Genomic DNA, 20,368 nt, shown 5'->3' on the forward strand with positions numbered 1-20,368 from the left:
TTAGATTATACCTGAGTGGCCCAGTGGTTTTTCCTAATCTCTTCAGTCTAAGCTTGAATTTTGCTATGAGAAGCTGATGATCAGAACCGCAGTCAGCTCCAGGTCTTGTTTTTGCTGACTGTATAGAGCTTCTCCATCTTTGGCTGCAGAGAATATAATCAATCTGATTTCGATATTGCCCATCTGGTGATTTCCATGTATAGAGTCGCCTCTTGTGTAGTTGGAAAAGAGTGTTTGTGATGACCAGCTTATTCTCTTGACAAAACTCTATTAGCCTTTGTCCTGCTTCATTCTGAACTCCAAGGCCAAACTTCCCTGTTGTTCCTTTTATCTCTTGGCTCCCTACTTTAGCATTCCAGTCCCCTAGAATGAGAAGAACATCTTTCTTTGGTGTCAGTTCTAGAAGGTGTTGTAAATCTTCATAGAATTGTTCAATTTCAGTCTCCTCAGCAATGCTGGTTGGTGCATAAACTTGGATTATTGTGATGTTGAATAGTCTGCCTTGGATTCGTATTGACATCATTCTATCATTTTTGAGATTGTATCCCATTACAGCTTTTCCCACTCTTTTGTTGACTATGAGGGCTACTCCATTCCTTCTACGGGATTCTTGCCCGCAATAGTAGATATGATAATCATCTGAGCTGAATTCGCCCATTCCTGTCCATTTTAGTTCACTGATGCCCAGGATGTCGATGTTTATTCTTGCCATCTCCTGTTTGACCACCTCCAGCTTCCCAACGTTCATAGATCTTACATTCCAGGTTCCTATGCAGTATTCTTCTTTGCAGCATTGGATTTTCCTTTCACTTCCAGGCACGTCCACAGCTGAGCGTCCTTTCGGCTTTGGCCCAACCACTTCATTAGCTCTGGAGCTACTTGTACTTGTCCTCCACTCTTCCTCAGTAGCATGTTGGACGCCTTCCGACCTGAGGGGCCCATCTTCCAGCGTCATATCTTTTAGCCTTTTGTTTCTGATCATGGGGCGTTCTTGGCAAAGATACTGGAGTGGCTTGCCATTTCCTACTCCAGGTGGATTGCGTTTAGTCGGAACTCTCCACTATGTCCTGTCCGTCTTGGGTGTCCCTGCACGGCATAGCCCATAGCTTCTCTGAGTTACTCAAGCCCCTTCGCCACGACAAGGCAGCAATCCATGAAGGAGACATAAGTCTATATTTTCTAAAAATTCAGATACAGATGTTTAGATCAAATGACCATCAGCAATCCACTACAGGTGTCACTTTTGCAAAAAGATACATTTGGTATATATATATTAAAACTCACATTTCAGAGTGTTTTATTTTTTATTTTTTGCAGTTTTTTAAAAATTGCACGTTAACATAGAAACAAGGGATAAAGATGAATATGTATAAAAGTCACATGGAATAGAAATCCGTCATCCCTAGCAAACTTTGGTGTACACCTGAAACATGTCCCCAGATACAAAATGTATTTGCTGTAACTGGGCTACGCTTCAAAGTGAATTTAATGTTGTACAAAATTAATAGAGTTTTCTGTTTCCACTCCCATTCCTTACTCCTGCCTTCCCATAAAAGAACCAAGTATTATACAAAGGAAAGTAATAATGTAGTAGAAGAAGGACCTTCCACTGAAAGGTTGCTATTAGTTTGGGTCGGGGGGGTAGCAGATGGTATGTTTTAATAAAGCAGCCAAATGAAAGAACAGCTCCAAGAAACAGTGTCTTCCATTCATAACAGATAAATGAATCCAAATATATCACCTGAGTTGTCCCCCCCCCCTTCAGCTTTTTCTTTCCTTTTTAAAAAGCATATCTTGATGGCAGTATGTAATGCAGCTCTGGCAGGTAATTCATTTTGTCAAATTACAGCATCTTTGAAACAAGGAACAAAATGTTACAGATATCTTATAAATCTGCCACATAGTCTTCAGTGAATTTATTGAAAGCCGTTGGATTTCAACTCCTGCCCCAATGCTCATGCAACTAAGGAAGACAAGAGTATTTATATGCCATTATTCTGTGAGAAAAGCTTTGACAAAGGTACATGTAATAACAGTGATAACGATGTGTTTTAAAAAAAGGAAAAATATATAATCTGGTCTCATTTTTGAAAACCAGATCACTCACTAAACATATTAACTGAGGGTGTTAGAAGACTGTGCACTAAATCTCTCCAGTTTAGGAGGTATTAAAGGTGATAAAAAGAGGGATGTAGGAAAAGATGTGAGATTACACTTGTTCTCAGTGGTGAATATTACATACTAGTAATAGGGCAGGGCCAGGTGGCATGGAGCCAACTGGGCCAGGAAGGAGGAGCCAACTACAGTTACCTTGCTGTCCATCATTCTCTGTCGAAATGTCTCAAGGACACATAAGCAACATATTATTTGTATTTTGGCATATAAACCTTACCTTGGTCCAAAATGGCTGGACCCTGTCATGTTCCATGCTGTGCTGCCCTAGGGAAGCAAGTGGTTTGAAGAGGTTGAATGAAGTCTTGACAATAATGGTGAAGATGCTCCCTGGGTTTTGGAGAAGAGTGTGGATGAAGAACACTCAAGCAATGACTAATGACTAAAATAAACCTTGGTAGCAGATACCTTATTACAGAAGGATTTTTATATTTTTATTAATGTGTTCCCTGTCCCAAAGAAATCTGAGGTGGAAAAGAGCCCCATTCAAAATATTGGTTTTACCATAGATCGAGGAAAGCACACCTCTTACCAACAGTAATCAGAACCTGCCAGAAAACAAACCCCATCAAAAAACCTTACCATCATCATAATCTTAGACTACTGTCAGTGTGCATTCAAATGCTAAGTATTTTGTCAATCTAAATAACCTTCTGAATTCTAGCATTCATGGGCTACATTTAGATGCAATGCTAACCTCAGGTTTATTGTTAAATGAATTAGTAGTAATGAGTCATGGACTCACATGCTGACTAGACTGCAAGGACATTATTTGATTTCACTTTTGAGCAAGTTCATTGCCTCTTGGTATAATCACTATGTCCTAGTTCTTCTTCCTTCACTGTCCGGCCAATAGAATGAGGTCAGCCTTTGCTTAGTCTATGGGTAGAGAAATTCTTCAGCTGGGGGGGATACTATATCAGATAAGTTATCTGGGGGTAATATTCCAGCAGCAGGTGGGTCCAAAGCCCCCATAGCATGATAAAAAAAATATTATTTTAGGTCAAAGTTCTTATTGTCAGTAAATATGGTTTGGGAATGGAAATGAGAGCTGGACCATAAAGAAGGCTGACCGCCGAAGAATTGATGCTTTTAAATTGTGGTGCTGGAGGAGACTCTTGAGAGTCCCCTGGACTGCAAAGAGAACAAACCTATCTATTTTGAAGGAAATCAACCCCGAGTGCTCACTGGAAGGACAGATCCTGAAGCTGAGGCTCCAATACTTTGGCCATCTCATGAGAAGAGAAGACTCCCTGGAAAAGACCCTGATGTGGGGAAAGTGTGAAGGCAGGAGGAGAAGGGGACGACAGAGGATGAGATGGTTGGACAGTGTCACTGAAGCAACCAACATGAATTTGACACGACTCTGGGAGGCAGTGGAAGACAGGAGGGCCTGGCATGCTCTGGTCCATGGGATCAGAAAGAGTTGGACACGACTTAATGACTAAACAACAACAATATGATTTGGGGAAAATATTTCAACTTTTCAAATGGGGGTGATGTATATTAGGTGGGCAACCACCAGGTTATGGTGTCATGAAGAAGGGGCATGGTTATCCAAGGTAGACACAAAGATAGATCTTGACACAAAGAGGGGCTGATTTGCCCCAAGACTTTTAATTCCTGCTCCTTATGCCTTTTTATCATATCAGATCCAAATGCCTGTATTAACAGTTCTTTAACCTTTAATCTTCTTCTAAACATTAATTGTCCTGAACATGAAGGGAACATTGAAAAACATGAACTGTTCTTCTGAACATGGCTTCTCTTGCCTGCTCCTTGCTGCTAGAGACCTGGCAGCGCTTCCTCTTGTATAGCCGAGCCACATTTGGCTTGAGGGAGGAAGCAGTTGAGAACCTCAGTACGGCTTGAAGATGATCATCAGTAAGTCTGGACCTGTACTTGGACTTATTGAAGTTCAAGGTGGAGAAGAGCTTTTCGCACAAGTATGTGCTCCCAAAAAGGCACATGATCCGCTTGAACATTCGGGAAAGCTCAGGGAAGTTGGGCATCAATTCTCTCAAAAATTGCCCAAGCTTGTCTGCTTTTCCACTCACCTCCCTGAACTTCACTTTGATTTCAGAGTTGTACTGCAGGTCAATGAGCTCCATTTGAAGCACAGGAGGGGCATCTTGCACATCAAAGGAGAAGGGGTCCGGAAAAATTTGAAATATAGCTCTGTGCGTCTTGAAGTCTGCAAATCTGTGACCAAATTCCTCTTGTAGCTTCAAAATGACATCAACCTGCTTCTCACCACTTTATGGTGTGCCTGCATCCACAAGTGCCTTGCATGCTGGGAAATGGTAAAGGTTTGTCTGAGAGAGCTGGGCTTTCAATAACACAAGTTTTGTGGAGATTGCTCTCACATTGTCATAGGAAGCATTGACAAGTTGCCCCTGCCCTTGTAACTTCTTGTTCAGTACATTAAGCTCATGTGTGATATCAACAAGAAAAGCTAAGTCCATGAGCCATTTGGGATCACATAGCACAGGAACAGCCACTCTATCCTTCTCCATTAAGGCTTTCACTTCTGCTCTCAACTCAAAAAATCTCTTCAGTAAGTTTCCCCTGCTGAGCCAACGTACCTCGGTGAAGTAGAACACATCCCCATATTCTGTCTCCATTTCCTCTAAAAAAGCACAGAACTTTCGGTGCTTTAAGCCCTGGATCTGATCTGGTTGATGCATTTCACAACGACAGACATCACATTGTTAAACTTCAGGAATCTGTTGCAAAGGGCCTGCTGATGGATAATGCAGTGCAGAGCACTGGCCTCCTCCACACCCTCCTCTTCCAGGTTTCTTTTTTAACAAGTGCCACCAGTCCATTTTTCCTCTCTGTTATTGATGGCGCTCCATTGCTTGTTATTCCAACAAACGTCTTCCATGGCAAACCGGCATTCTCAATGGCATCACACAGCTGGTGAAATATCTCCTGAGTGTGGTTTGGCCATGCATTGGAATTACTGTGAGCAACTCCTCCATCACTTCAAAATTGGCATCAACACTGCAGACATACATTGCGAGCTGGGCAGTGTTGGTGATGTCTGTGGTCTCATCAAGAGCGACTGAGTATACACCAAAACATTTGGCTTTCTCACACAGTTGGTCATAAATGTCACTTGACAGGTCAGAAATGCACTCTGCCACGGTGTTGGCAGAAAGGCTGATGTTGCTAAACTGACCTTTCTTTTCCGGATAGAGTATACTTGCAGCCTGTAATATGCACTTTTTGACAAATTCACCTTCTGTGAATGGCTTTCCTCATTTAGCAATCATCTCACTAACTAATTAGCTAGCTTCAACTGCTGCATTATTCTCTTTGGTTGCTTTCTTGAAGAAATCTTGTTGCCTCAGTAGACATGTTTTAAGATTGACAACCTGGTTAGCTCTCTCATCTCCCTGGTATTTTGCATACTCCTCAGCGTGTCTAGTTGTGTAATGACATTTCAAATTGTATTCTTTGTGCACAGCCACTTTCTCTGTGCAAATAAGACATGTTGGGGTGTCCCTGTGCTCAACAAAGAAATATTGCATTTCCCACTTTTCCTGAAATTGTCTATACTCATCATTAACCTTTCTCTTCACTGCAGGCTTTGAAAAAGACATGTTTGGGGCTGTGTAATATATATAATTCCACTTGGTGTCACTGTCGCATTGAAGTTTCAGGTTCGTTCAGCTCCGCACACAACACTGTAAAGTGCCATACATATTAAACTCACAGGCCGCCCTCACAGGGGGCCACAAACTATCATCCCGAGGGCCGCAATCGGCCCGCAGGCAGCAAGTTTGAGACTCTGGTGTAGATAGTTGCCATTTCCAGCAATAAACAAAATTTTACAGCATCTTGAGACACATCTGTCCAATACATAGCTTCTATTGACATGTTCTCCAGTTTTTGCTATCTTTCTCTCCTTCCAGACTTATGAAGTTAAGCATGAGCTACACACACATTTATATATATATTTTTAAAAAAGTATTATGTTATACATGTGAATCGGTTATTTTATCTCTTTGGTAAATAGCTGCAAGAGTGCATGGAAACCTGTGGAATTTTTTGACACTGAAATAGCCTCAATTATGTATTTATTGAACCTCCCCAAAGCAGCACCTCTATTCACCCGCAACATCCAATTTTTTAGACAACTAAAGCAAACAAACCAGATTTATTATGTTGAGCTTCTTTAGACAAATAGCAGATGACATCCCTTTCCTGGGGACCTGCCATCTAAAGTAAAGAAGGTGCAGGAACAAAACACAATATACTTTTTACAGGGCACCTGAGTAATAGGCAGATCAACCCCAGTTAAGTGAGAAGATTACTGTCAGCTATTCAAGTGCTTTAACTTGTTCCAAATGTAGGAAATATATAGTGCACAACAAAGGCAGAATCACCCCCAAAGGAAGATGCTTTAGAAGTCTCTCTCTAGGTTTGGCAAGTGATTCATAGTTTAAATTAAGAAGCTCTAGAACCCTGCAGGGTAAAGTTACTTTGTTGGCTTCTGTAACTCTCCAAAGTGATTTTTATTTCTCCCCGTCTGTGTGGAGAAATACAGAGTAGACAAATAAGACAGCAAGCTAGCACATGCATGCAGAGACACAGAGAGGCAGACTTAAGGATATTTCTTAATGGAAAAGCTCACATGACTTTTCTTCTGTTTCCCTCTCTCTCTTTCGGCACTTGTCAGGACAACTGACATGAAACTAAGTTGTAAAAACGGTTAATATTGGGGATTTTCTCACAAAATACTACTAGGTCCTCTTCCCTAATGTCCGAAATGATTCACTTTGAATACTTCAGGTCCTGTTTAAAACACGCCTCCTTGTGTGGAGCTATTTCATTTTGATGGTGTGTGACTGTGGAGGGAAAACTACAGTACTGACTTTTCCTTTTTTCCTTATGGCTCTAGTAATACAAAAATGCAAACTGTCATCACTCTTCACTGCCTAGAGAAGAAGGAAAGTTTAGATGCAGATGACATCACCTCACATGCTTGTGTCCATTGTGGTTGGCGGGGCAGAAAGCACAGTGATCAAGGATGAGTAGATGCAGGAGCAAAAGTGAATATTCATATGTACAAAGAAAGGTATGCTCTCTCTCTCTCTCTCTCTCTCACACACACACACACACACACACACACACACACACACACACACACACACACACACACAGAGAGAGAGAGAGAGAGAGAGAGAGAGAGAGAGGCCCTCATCCTGTGTTTAAAAAAAACAGAAACAAATGTGAAAGTTAGGATGAGTCTGAGGTAGGACAGGGTCCCACTTGTGAAGAGAAGGACATTGGGAGTGGTCGATTTGAGTGGTGGTCATCAAACTAAGTAAAATGTAATTCTATTCTTATGTATTCGCGAAGATGCCGGCTACAGAGACTGGCGAAACATTAGGAAGAACAACTTTCAGAACACGGCCAGAGAGCCCGAAAAACTCACAACAACCATCTATTCTTATGCCTTGTTTACTCCAGCAATGAAGATACAATATTACAACATAATTTTAGAATCTTTACCTATTCTTTCCCTCCATTCATTCATGTGTTTGTAGATTCGAGAGCAGGGCCCATCTGTTAATTAATTCCAACATTTTTGTTCCAACATCATATCCCCAATTCTATCCTCCCCACTTCCTTACATTCAGGAAAAGCCTCCATGTTTACAGCAGAATGACTGTAGACTCCCTTTTGGATCTTGTACTAAAATACATGAAGGTCAGGATGGCGGACTGAATAAGGACCCCAAATATGTCTGGTGAATTTGGGAAAGAGGCATACAATGTTAATCTCAATTCAGCCGAATATTTTCTTCCTCCCTTAGTGAAAAAACACATTTGAAAAATCATTTTTCCATAGCACAGTGAAACCCTGCTTCCTTCAGTCTTGATTCATCCATTGAGACATATATGATCTTGAAACCAAAGACAACTGCCACTACATGTAGTGATGACCACACACTTGAGCCCTATTGTACTATAAAAAAACTTAATGAAACATGTGATGAAGGATTACACTAGATCCATCATCATTAGAGATGAGGATGAATATAAAAACCGATCAGTTTTTTTAAAAAACATAGCCGATTTGTCATATATTCATCGATTCATATTTGTCAAATTTTACATCCTGACGAATAAGGATTGGTGAACATTTCCCCATTTTTATTTGTCCCCATAAGAAGAAAAAACCACCCTATAGCTTTTGCCTACCAACCCGCTGATTGGACTGATAGGCAGTCACCCATCCACCCTCATAGCCTACCCCACCCTCTTCCTCTCTCTACCTTATGCTGCCCCCACCTCCACTGACACCCCTTACTGTAATCGTTGCTGCCACTGCCAAGGTCTCCACCAGGTCTTGACAGCTGTAGAAAGGGAAACTGGCTGCCCTTTGTAAAGATGGTGGCTGCAGCTTCATTTAGGGTAATTTTAGTAACCCCCCCTCAAATTGATTAATAAATTTGTCATTCGTTGGTTCATGGGGGCAACTTCGTGCTTCATGACCCATCAACTTTTGAAGAGTCATCTTCCATATGAGCTTGGTAGGGATGTGATGATATCTAAAATATTTCTTCTTTTTCAATTTTCAGTGTTGAGCCATGCTGAGACTCCTCATGAAGTCATCTATCTATCTATCTATCTATCTATCTATCTATCTATCTATCTATCTATCTATCTATCTATCTATCTATCTATCTATCTATCTATCTGTCTGTCTGTCTGTCTGTCTGTCTGTCTGTCTGTCTGTCTATCTATCTATCTATCTATCTATCTATCTATCTATCTATCTATCTATCTATCTATCTATCTATCACCCAGTTCTGCAAAGGAAACTGCCACATTTTGTGCAGCTTAATCTTCTTTTCCAAGGGTTCTGTACAGCAATGGTCCACAACCTTTCTGGCACCAGGGACCAGTTTAGCTGAAGACCATTGTCCCAAGGATTGGGGCAGGGTTTACTTCTTATGCAATAGGTTGTTGGAGGATAGCTCTGAATCAAACCCATTACATGTATTGTGATGGTAAGCAGGAGCAAGAGGTGAGTGCAGGCTCCTATTAGACTGTAATGCCACAGGCACAACTGATTGAGGAGGAGGGGAGTGGGGAGTGAAACTCTACCTCCTGTCTGAGCAGCAGTGGCATTAAAACATAATAGGAGCATGCTGACAGTAGGCAGAGCTTCGCTCACCACTCACCTCCTGTTCACCGCTCATCTGTCCTAGTGGCCTGGTCCTTCCAAGGCAATGGACCGGTACCAGTCTGCGAACCAGGGGTTGGGGATCCCTGCTGTACAGGAAATATGTCATTCTGCATAAGAAGAGTAACAATGTTGCAACTCTTCTGTCTTTTCTGAGACAATCCAAACTCTATGCTGTGTTATTGCAACAATCCTGATCAGTTTAGTATTTATCCCATTAAAATATGGCCACAAAAGTTCTGAACATTTTGCGAGATTCCCTAAGAGATTTCGTAGGGGAAAAGATCTTGCAACATGAAATGTGCAAGGAAAAGAATGGTTTGTTTCTTATCTACATTTACATTTGCCTCCCTCCCCCCCCAAATAAGCTCCATTCTAAATGGATTTGATTTTAAATCATGCAACTATTTGAAATGTTGTTTCTGTTCCACCTGGGCAATAGTCATCAACAGCAGTCCTTGTGTGGGGCTGTGTGTTTAGATCTCTTCCCCGCCCCCCAAAAAAGCATAGAGATGGGTTGGTAATAAATAATAAACAGGGTCATTCTTGGACACATTCTGGTTGGGATGTGCTTCTCCCCCAACCTTTTTCTCCTTCTAGCCTTACTGTTTATGGCCCTTCAATATATCTCGCTCTTTCTTTCTTTCTTTCTTTCTTTCTTTCTTTCTTTCTTTCTTTCTTTCTTTCTTTCTTTCATACACACAGATAAACACAGGTGCATGCACACAGTCACTTCTCCTGCTGAGGAGCCCAGGGAAAGTCCTTAGCTTCCCTTTTCCCATCATGGCTGTCTGCTGATGGAGTCCTCGCCTTCTCTCCGCCTCCCAGAGATCAGCAAAACATTCTTAAAGGGAAAGAAGCAGCACTGCTTTTTACAATCATCTTTGCCAGCACACCTTCCATCCCTCCTTTCTTCCTGCAGCCAATTCTACCACCTCTAGCTGGTTACCTCAAGGCACAATTTGCAGTGACAGGGGTGTACATATGCAGAAATGAATAAAAGAAATCGAGTCTCTCATGTGTACTATTTTAAACAGCCCTCTAGCAGAACAGTGTTTTCACTCACATTCCACGTGTAAAACACGTTTCCCTGGCAAAGTAATCCTGGTTTGTATTTGCGTACTGGAGACAGTCATTTAAATATCAATTCATCTGAACACGAATGCATTTCAAAAAACAGTACTTTTACCAGTGTAATCACAGCCTTAGTTTATTTCTGAAAGCAAGAGCCTACAAGAGTTGCATCCCCATCCCTTGGCATATTGCTCAACATTTTAGAAGCAGCTCCATATGAATGTGCTAGATGCAGAAAGATTGAGACTTTTGTAAAACCATCTCTCAGTAAAAAGAACAGATTGTTATTTACTATTCACAGAGCTCTAATATTACATTTATGTACAAAAGCATCTGGTAGGTAAAGATGATAGCACTGTGTTATGAATGGCACTTTAATGGTCCTCTATTCTTCCCATGTCTCTAGAAGTTTCGTTACCCAAATTAGATAGCAGTTCTATATCTAATTCTGTTCAGTTAATTCATTCATTTATTTATATTCCTCCTTTCTCCTCAAGAGGATGCAAGGAGGCTTCCAATATTAAAGCAAACTGTGTGGAATATATATATAACAGTGTTTAAAAAGCAGTTAAGCAGATGTAATATTAGAACTGGTAGACAAAAGCAGTTATTGTTGTTGTTTAGTTGTTTAGTCATGTCTAACTCTTCGTGACCCCATGGACCAGAGCACGCCAGGCCCTCCTGTCTTCCACTGCCTCCCAGAATTGTGTCAAATTATGTTGGTTGCTTTGATGACACTGTCCAACCATCTCATCCTCTGTCCTCCCCTTCTCCTCTTGCCTTCACACTTTTTTAACATCAAGGTCTTTTCCAAGGAGTCTTCTCTTCTCATGAGATGGCCAAAGTATTGGAGCCTCAACTTCAGGATCTGTCCTTCCAGTGGGCACTCAGGGTTGATTTCCTTTAGAATGGATAGGTTTGTTCTCCTTGCAGTCCAGGGGACTCTCAAGAGCCTCCTCCAGCACAATTCAAAAGCATCAATTCTTTGACGGTCAGCTTTCTTTATGGTCCAGCTCTCACTTGCATACATCGCTACAGGAAAAACCATAGCTTTGACTATTTGAACTTTTGTTGGCAAGGTGATGTCTCTGCTTTTTAAGATGCTGTCAATGTTTGTCATTGCCTTCCTCCCAAGAAGCAGGTGTCTTTTAATTTTGTGGCTGCTGTCTCCATCTGCAGTGATCATGGAGCCCAAGAAAGTAAAATCTGTCACTGCCTCCATATCTTCCCCTTCTATTTGCCAGGAAGTGATTGGAACCAGTGGTTATGATCTTGGTTTTTTATGTTGAGCTTCAGACTGTTTTTGCACTCTCCTCTTTCACCCTCATTAAGAGGTTCTTTAATTCCTCCTCACTTTCTGCCATCAGAATAGTATCATCTGCATATAAGACATAAGACATAAGAAATTTATTTGTCATTGCACTCACAAGTGGGTGCAACGAAATGAGGTGCTCTTCCCCAAGGTAAAACTGGACAACACCACTACAAAAAAGTTAAAATATACACAACACTCACCATACAGATATATATACCCCGTTTCTCCCAGCAATTAAAATTCCACCAAAAACTTATGACCCTGCATTTAAACTCAATACTGCACTTGGGTAAAAGCTGTTCTTGAATCTGCTTGTCCTTGCTTTCAATACCCTGAATCTCCTTCTCGATGGTAATGGTTTAAAGAGCTGATGTCCCGGATGAGAGGAGTCTTTCAGTATGTTAGATATCTTCCTCTTACATCTGTTCTTATACAATTCTTCCAAAGAGGGGAATGAACAGCCAATGATGTTTTAGGCCGTCTTGATCACCCTTTGAATTGCCTTTTTCTCTGCCACTGTGCAGCTTGTGAACCATATCTGAGGCTGCTGATATTTCTTCTGGTAATCTTAATTCCAGTTTGGGATTCCTCCGGTCCAGCCTTTTGCATGATGTAGTCTGCATATAAATTAAATAAGCTGGGGAACAATATACTGTACAGCCTTCTCATATTCTGGCCACTGTTGAGTTTTCCAAACTTGCTGAAATATTGAATGTAGCACTTCAACAGCGTCATCTTCAAAGATTTTAAATAGTTCCACTGGAATGCCATCACCTCCAGTGGACTTGTTGTTAGCCAACCTTTCTAAGGCCACTTGACTTCACTCTCCAGGATGTCTGGCTCAAGGTCAGCAACCACACTATCTGAATTGTCCAGGATATCCAAATCTTTCTGGTATAATTCTTCTGTGTATTTTTGACACCTCTTCTCGATGTCTTCTGCTTCTGTGAGGTCCCTCCCATTTTTGTCCTTTATCATGTCCAACTTTGTGCAAAATGGTCCTCTAATATCTCCAATTTTCCTGAACAGATCTCTGGTTTTTCGTTTTCTATTATTTTCCTTTATTTCCCTTGCATTTAAGAAGGCCCTCTTGTCTCTCCTTGCTATTCTTTGGAAATCTGCATTCAGTTTCTGTAACTTTCCCTATCTCCCTTGCATTTTGTTTCCCTTTTCTTCTCTGCTATTTGTAAGGCCTAGTTGGACAGCCACTTTGCTTTCTTGCATTTCCTTTTCTTTGGGATAGTTTTTGTTGCTGCCTCCTGTACAATGTTACGAGCCTCTATCCAATGTTCTTCAGACACTCTGTCCACCAAATCTAGTTCCTTAAATCTGTTCTTCATTTCCACTGTGTATTCATAAGTGATTTGGTTTAGATTATGACAGTTTACGTATGCGGAATTAGGGCGCACTAGAGGGTGTAGCTTCACCAGAGGTTAAGGCACTCCAAGGAGATATTAAGCAGACAAACAATGCTGACAATAGAAAACTTATATTGAAGTAATACTGCAGCACATACATACAGCACAGTCATTTAGTTCATTTTTAAAAAAATATTTCTAATTTTTAATACAAAAAACAAAACAAAAAAAATATACAACAACAAAAATACAAAAAAGGGAAGACCAATGTGGTTTTATTAAGGATAGACAAATGGATAATTTAACTAGACGAGTTTTAAACATTATATATAAAATACAAAAAGAAAAAATAAAAGTGATGATTTTATCATTGGACATATTTAAAGCTTTTGATTGTGTTGAATGGCCAAAACTAAAACTTCTTATAAGGGATTGGGGATTTGGTAAAAAGTTTATAGGGGTTATAGATCAATTATACTCAGATGATACTTCAGAAGTAATAGTTAATGATGGTTTAATGGAAAAGATTTTTCTAGGCCGAGGTACAAGACAAGGCTGTCCACTTTCACCAATATTGTTTTGTATGGTTATAGAATTTTTAGCTAACACACTAAGAAATGATAAATCAATCAAAGGAACAGGTAAAAATGATATAATTAAATTAATTTGTTTGCTGATGATTCATTATTGACTATTAAAAACCCACTAGAGAGTATGGAAAACATCAAAAACCATTTAGAAAAATTTGGGGAAATAACAGAATTAATGATTAATTGGCAAAAATCACAAATGTTGATGTTTAACTATAATATACAAGAACAAGAAACATTTGTGAATAAATTTAGTGTTAAAATGTGTAATCATATCAAGTATTTAGGTATAAACATAGAACAACTCAAAAATTAAAGGAGAAAATTTTTAATAAATTAAAAAATGAAATTAAAGATAACCTGCAAGAGTATTCTAAATTGAAACTATCATGGTTTTGGAGAATTGCTATCATTAAAATGAAAATATTACCAAAGATTATTTTCTTATTTAGGATGCTCCCAATACAATTAGAAGAAGAGAATTTTAAGTATTGGCAGGGATTAATTAATAGATTTTGTAATCAAGGTAAAAAATTGAGAATAAATAAAATATATTGGTATAAGGCTCAAAAAAAGGAGGTTTAGGTATGCCTAATGTTAAAAATTATTATATAGCAAACCAATTAAGAGTTATTTGAGATATTATATACAATAAAGAAAAATTAATTTGGTGATAGATGGAATCTTCAGAAATAAATGGGAATGCCAAAGGATACTTGTTTAATGTAGTAAAGAGAAGTTTAATAAATCAGATGAAGAAACCCCTTTTTAAGAAATATGTTAAATTTTATTTATTTATTTATTTATTTATTTATTTATTTATTTATTTATTTATTTATTTATATATTTATTTATTTACAATATTTTTAGCCGCACCATTACCAGTGGCTTCTGGGCGGCGTACAACATTAAAACTTAAAAACATTTTAAAAGACAATATAAAATATCATATATTAAAATAATTCTTAAAACATTAAAATTAATAAGTCCTGCTGCTCATGTGGCCAGCTAGGGAATACTGTTTAATTAAAATGCTGGCTAAACAGAAAGGTCTTTGCCTAGCGCCGAAAAGCCAAGAGTGTTGGAGCCAGGTGGATCTCTATAGGAAGGGCATTCCAAAGTTGGGGGTCAACAGCCAAGAAGGCCCTATTTCGACACGCCATTGCCCACACCTCTTTCAGGGATGGCACCTTCAGAAGGGCCTCCTGGCCTGATCTTAGAGGATGGGCAGGCTCATATGGAAGAAGGTGGTCCTTTAGGAATGGAATAAATATAAAGAGAAGTTTTGTCCCTCGACTTCACCATTAAAATTAGTGACTGAAATAGAAAGTTTTCCTACAAATTTAAAGGGTTTAGTAGAACTGTTTAAGAATAAAAGGGTTGCAAGATTGAAGGACTGGATGAGCAAAATGAGATTGAAGGAGTTGGTTATGTCTAAACTTCAAGCAGTCATTTAGTTCAGTCCTTGGTCATACACAGAGTAGCAATTAGAGTCCGTCCATTTACTTATCCAATAAATCAGTGTCTGTTGTGAATCCAATATCATAAATCCATTCAGCACTGTTCCTCCTTCTCTCTACATTCGACTCACGAAAATGATTATGCTGGAGCTGTCGGCTTTATCTCTCCCTTTAGCCAATAAGTGATTTGCTTCTGCAGGTTACTTTGTCTGCATTCTGTTTCCACGGCTGTTCTAAGTCTACCTACTAGCTTGTTCTTATCACAGCTGTATTGCCTAAATCATTATTTCTACAGACGTGCCTACAGTTTCATTCTTACAAACACTTACAATATTTTACAAACTGGATTAACAATTCAGATAGGTATAACTAATACCTGACAGATTATACCTGACTAGCCCAGTGGTTTTTTCTACTCTCTTCAGTTTAAGCTTGAATTTTGCTATGAGATGCTGATGATCAGAACCACAATCAGCTCCAGGTCTTGTTTTTGCTGACTGTATAGAGCTTCTCCATCTTTGGCTGCAGAGAATATAGTCAATCTGATTACGGTCCCTTTCCCTTTCTCACCTTTTCTAGTGTCTGTCCCATTTGTCTAATGTTTTCCCCTTATTTAAAACTGTTTTTATTCATATTGTTATATTATTGTTGTAAGCCGCCTAGAGTGGTCTTAATCGACTAGATAGGCGGGATATAAAATAAATAAATAAATAAATATTGCCCATCTGGTGATTTCCATGTATAGAGTCGCCACTTGTGTTGTTGGAAAAGAGTGTTCATGGTAACCAGCTTGTTCTCTTGACAAAACTCTATTAGCTGTTGCCCTGCTTCGTTTTGAACTCCAAGGCCAAACTTACCTGTTGTTCCTTTTAACTCTCAACTCCCTACTTTAGCATTCCAGTCCCCTATAATGAGAAGAACATCTTTCTTTGGTGTCAGTTCTAGAAGGTGTTGTAAGTCTTCATAAAATTGGTCAATTTCAGTCTCCTCAGCATTGGTGGTTGGAGCATAAAATTGGATTACTGTGATGTTGAAAGGTCTGCCTTGGATTCGTATTGACATCATCCTATCATTTTGAGATTGTATTCCAGGACAGCTTTCCCCACTCTTTTATTGACTATGAGGGCTACTCCATTTCTTCTACGGCATTCTTGCCCCCAAAAGTAGATGTGGTAATTGTCTGAATTGAATCCACCCATTCCTCTCCATTTTAGTTCACTGATGCCCAGGAGTGGCTATAGAGAGAACCCCATGAATTGGCTAACATTACAGTCTGCTTGTAGAAAGACAGAAAAAAAGGGGAGCTAGCCAAGGCCTCCCATGGGATGGTGTTTCATAGCTTGGGAGCAGTGACAGAGAATAACCTCTTTTATGTTCCTATCAAAAGCATCTGTAAGGGTGGTGGGGTCAAAGTAAAGCCTTTCCCAATAATCCTAAAACTTGGGCAGGCTCATAAAGGGAGATATCGCCTTTCAGATAGCTTGGTTTCAAGTCATTTAAGGCCTTATGTATGTATGTATGTATGTATGTATGTATGTATGTATCTATCTATCTATCTATCTATCTATCTATCTATCTATCTATCTATCTATCTATCTATCTATCTATCTATCTATCTATCTATCTACTGTATCTATCTATCTATTTGATTTATACCCCGCCTATCTGGACTACTCGTCCACTCCAGGGCTTTGAATTATGCTCAGAAATGGACCATTAGCTAATGTAGCTATTGAAACAGGTGAGTTATATGTTCCCTGTAATCAGCCCCCACTAACTATCTGGCTGAAGCATTTTGTACCTACTGAAGTTTCTAAATACTTTTTAAAGGCAGCCCCACATAGAGCACATTTAACAGTAATGCATATCACTAAGATATATGTCACCGTGGCCAGATCAGACATGTCAAGGAACGACACACCTGGTGCACTAGTTTTAATCATGCAAGTGCACTCCTGGCCATCCAGGACTCTGAAATCTAGACATCCCATCTCAGAGATGAATCCAGGAGGACCCTCAGGCTGCGCATCTGTCTTTTCAGGATGAGTGTAACCCCATCTAGCACAGGCTGAATCCCTATTCCTTATTCAACTTTGAACATAAAGATTTGTTTTTATCTTATAAGTGAAATATTAACCTGTACCTACAAAGAGCAATTGGACAACATATCAATACAAAGAAACAAGGAATAACTGATAAAAGACATGGTGAAGTACCTTTTTTAATGGTGACACTTGCTTTCCCACCCCCGTTCTACAGAACACTTCCCAATGCTTGTTATTCATATTGTTCCATGCAATTAAGCTTGTTTTAAATAGATACCTTTTCTTCTACCTAATTAAAATGGGGAAAAGATTTAACTTCCCCTCATTTAGGAGACTATCTCTGTGTTTCTGTGGAGAAATAGCTTTTTCTGCATGAGATAGGATTAAAATAGCAGGCTAGCACAAGAATCTAATTCAGCCATTCTGGTGGTTTTTTTTTTTGGGTTGTTGTTGTTGTTGTTGTTGTTGTTTTAGCCCTTGATACATAAATGTCAAGGTAAATTTACAGGCCTGAGCAGAATAAGGTGTGTTAATGAGCAGCCACAATGAACAGTTGTGTAGAAATGCTGAGTCATGATGACTCATGAGAGCTGACTCATGTATGATGCAATGTCTAATGTGATTGGACACAGATAGATGTGCATAAGTATATATGTGTACCCTGTACAGTACATGTAATTCCTCCTGTTCTGATTAGTGTTATGCTGTTATGCTGCTGGACTGCACTGCTGCATATAGCCTGTAAATACACACTGGTGTTGGTGAAGCTGCCTGCGTGTGCATGATTCTTTTGGACTGCCTGGACTGGACTTTATTCTACTATGCTGAATTTTCTGTGTTCTTGAGCTAACAATAAACAATATATTTGTAAGTTTCCTTTGTATTATGTAAAAGTTTTAATGTCTTATGATGGCTTCTTGTGGATAAATTCTTTCTAATATTTTGTTTCTACAGCATGGAAAGGTATGAGTAAAATTCGACACCATGGGTAAGATGCATTTCCTATTACTTACCTGGTTTATCTCCCACAAGAGGAGGGAAGCAAAATTCAGATAAATTCCAGAAGTGAAGGGAAGGCTGTATCTTTCTATTCACTTCAGGGAACCTAATACCATGGACAGTGTTAGTGTTACACATTTCATTCATCACATTTCAAAATCAAACCCATTTTTACCTTCCAATAATCACTCTCTAAGGAAAACATATAAAATCTGAGATACATAGGTGAATAAAAGGTCTTAAAATAAAGAGACATATTTCATGATGCAGAGGGGAGAGGACCTCTCATCAGAATGAAATGAAATAAAAGAGTGCCTGGTTTGAGCCCAAGCATTGTACTTTCCAAACTGTATTTACAAGTACTTCATGGAGTGTCACACAGAACTAGGAAAATATTTATTCTCTCAAGGGTAGATCTAATGGGCTTCAGATACAGAAGGGGAGATTTTGGCTGAATGCCTGAATGCGAGAATGTATCACTGAGAGAACAATGGCCTGAAAATGTGATGTGCTCCATTCTCCCTTGCTGAAGACCTTCAGTCAGTAGTTATAAATGTAACTGTGAGTTTGTTTGTTTTTTGTTTAATCTGGATTTTCTGCTTTGAGCAGGAGCTTGGAGTTTCTGACCTATGATTCTATGGTATTGGAAAGAGATCTTAAAGAAAAGAGTTACCAAGGTTGGCCAACTCTTGTGAGGTTGTCGTCTCAGGGGGACTGAGGTGGTGGTGGCCACAAGCCCTCACTTCTGCTTGAGGACAAAGTAATGCATTCCACATGGCAAAACCTGGCTCCCCTACACTCCGTGGTAGCATGAGCTCTCAGATAAAAACAAAATATGCTGCCCCCTCAGCAGTGCTGAAGTAAGAATCAAATAAGTTCCAGAAGGATTTTGCAGGGATAAGGGAAGGCTGTATCCTTCTCTTTACTTCAGGGAACATAATGCTATGGAAAGGCCTGTTTCTCCATGGAGGAAATAGGAACATTATTGAGAGCAAAAACAGAACCTAGAGAAAGCTATAGCTAGGGGTTGGAGATGGGCACTGAACGGCGAGAAAGAAAGGGACCAACTAAAGCTGTTCAAACAAGGGGCTAAAGAGGCAAACTTGGGAAAGGTCCAATGGGCAAAGCTACTTTTGGATAAAGTCAACACCTTCACTCTGGCATTCCCCTACCCCACAAGGTCAGCTGCAATTCAGTTTTCCAATGCCCTAATTGCCTCTAAGAAAATATAGAAGAATTCTGTCATGAGTCAATTCACCCTTAATGCAGATAGGTTGACAAAGTGAGAAGGGGCTTGTGCAAAATTTGCTTCACAGTAATATTTCTTCTTTCCTGCAATTCCTGAGGAATTCTCTCCAGTTGAATTAGGCAGTTCACTTTGCCATATGTTTAGCTAAGATTCCTGGATGTCTTGTTTTTGTTTTATAGGAAAATAAGGTAAAGGTAAAGGTTCCCCTTGACAATTTTTTTTGTCCAGTCGTGTTCAACTCTAGGGGGCGGTGCTCATCCCCGTTTCCAAGCCATAGAGCCAGCGTTTTGTCCGAAGACAATCTTCCGTGGTCACATGGCCGGTGCGACTTAGACACGGAACGCTGTTACCTTCCCACCGAGGTGGTCCCTATTTATCTACTTGCATTTGCATGCTTTTGAACCGCTAGGTTGGCGGGAGCTGGGACAAAGCAACGGGAGCTCACTCTGTCGCATGGACGGAGGAAAATAGAGGAAAATAGAGAAAGTAAATTGCTGTGGCCAATCCCATGCAGGTTATTTACCCTCAAAACACACCAGCAAGTGAGACGCACAGAGAGGCAATTCATTTTCATTTAAAGTTGCAAGATGATTGTAGTGTGGAATCCCCCAAGACCAGATTTGTGACTCTTCATTTCCTGAGGTGTTGAATAAAACTCTTCTATTAGGATAGCTTAATTTTTCTCCTGTAAAATTTGCATTTGTTTCCCCTGACCCAGAATTTGGGCAGGGGGAGTTTGTAATCAAGTTCACAATGCAGACTGCAAGAGAAAACAGAGCAGCTTTTGTAATTTTCTCCTGCCTAATTTGCTATTGCTTTTTCCTACTGAATCAGGCCATTAATTCACCTGTCCCAGCACTGTGTGCTCGGACTGGCACCAGTTCTCCAAGGTGGCATACATTA

The 20,368-nt window shown here is 39.8% G+C and overlaps 1 long non-coding RNA gene across 1 annotated transcript; it reads right to left on the reverse strand.

Moving 5' to 3' along the window:
* Positions 1-1,295: 1,295 nt before the first annotated feature.
* Positions 1,296-18,536, reverse strand: LOC140707738 (uncharacterized). Its single transcript, XR_012087909.2, has 3 exons — positions 18,231-18,536; positions 2,393-2,502; positions 1,296-1,852 (listed from the first exon to the last, which is right to left on the reverse strand). It is a non-coding gene; the product is annotated as an uncharacterized LOC140707738 (long non-coding RNA).
* Positions 18,537-20,368: the final 1,832 nt, after the last annotated feature.

The sequence above is a fragment of the Pogona vitticeps genome, chromosome 5 (genome assembly GCF_051106095.1).
Source record: "Pogona vitticeps strain Pit_001003342236 chromosome 5, PviZW2.1, whole genome shotgun sequence".
In the NCBI taxonomy this organism is placed as follows: domain Eukaryota; kingdom Metazoa; phylum Chordata; class Lepidosauria; order Squamata; family Agamidae; genus Pogona; species Pogona vitticeps.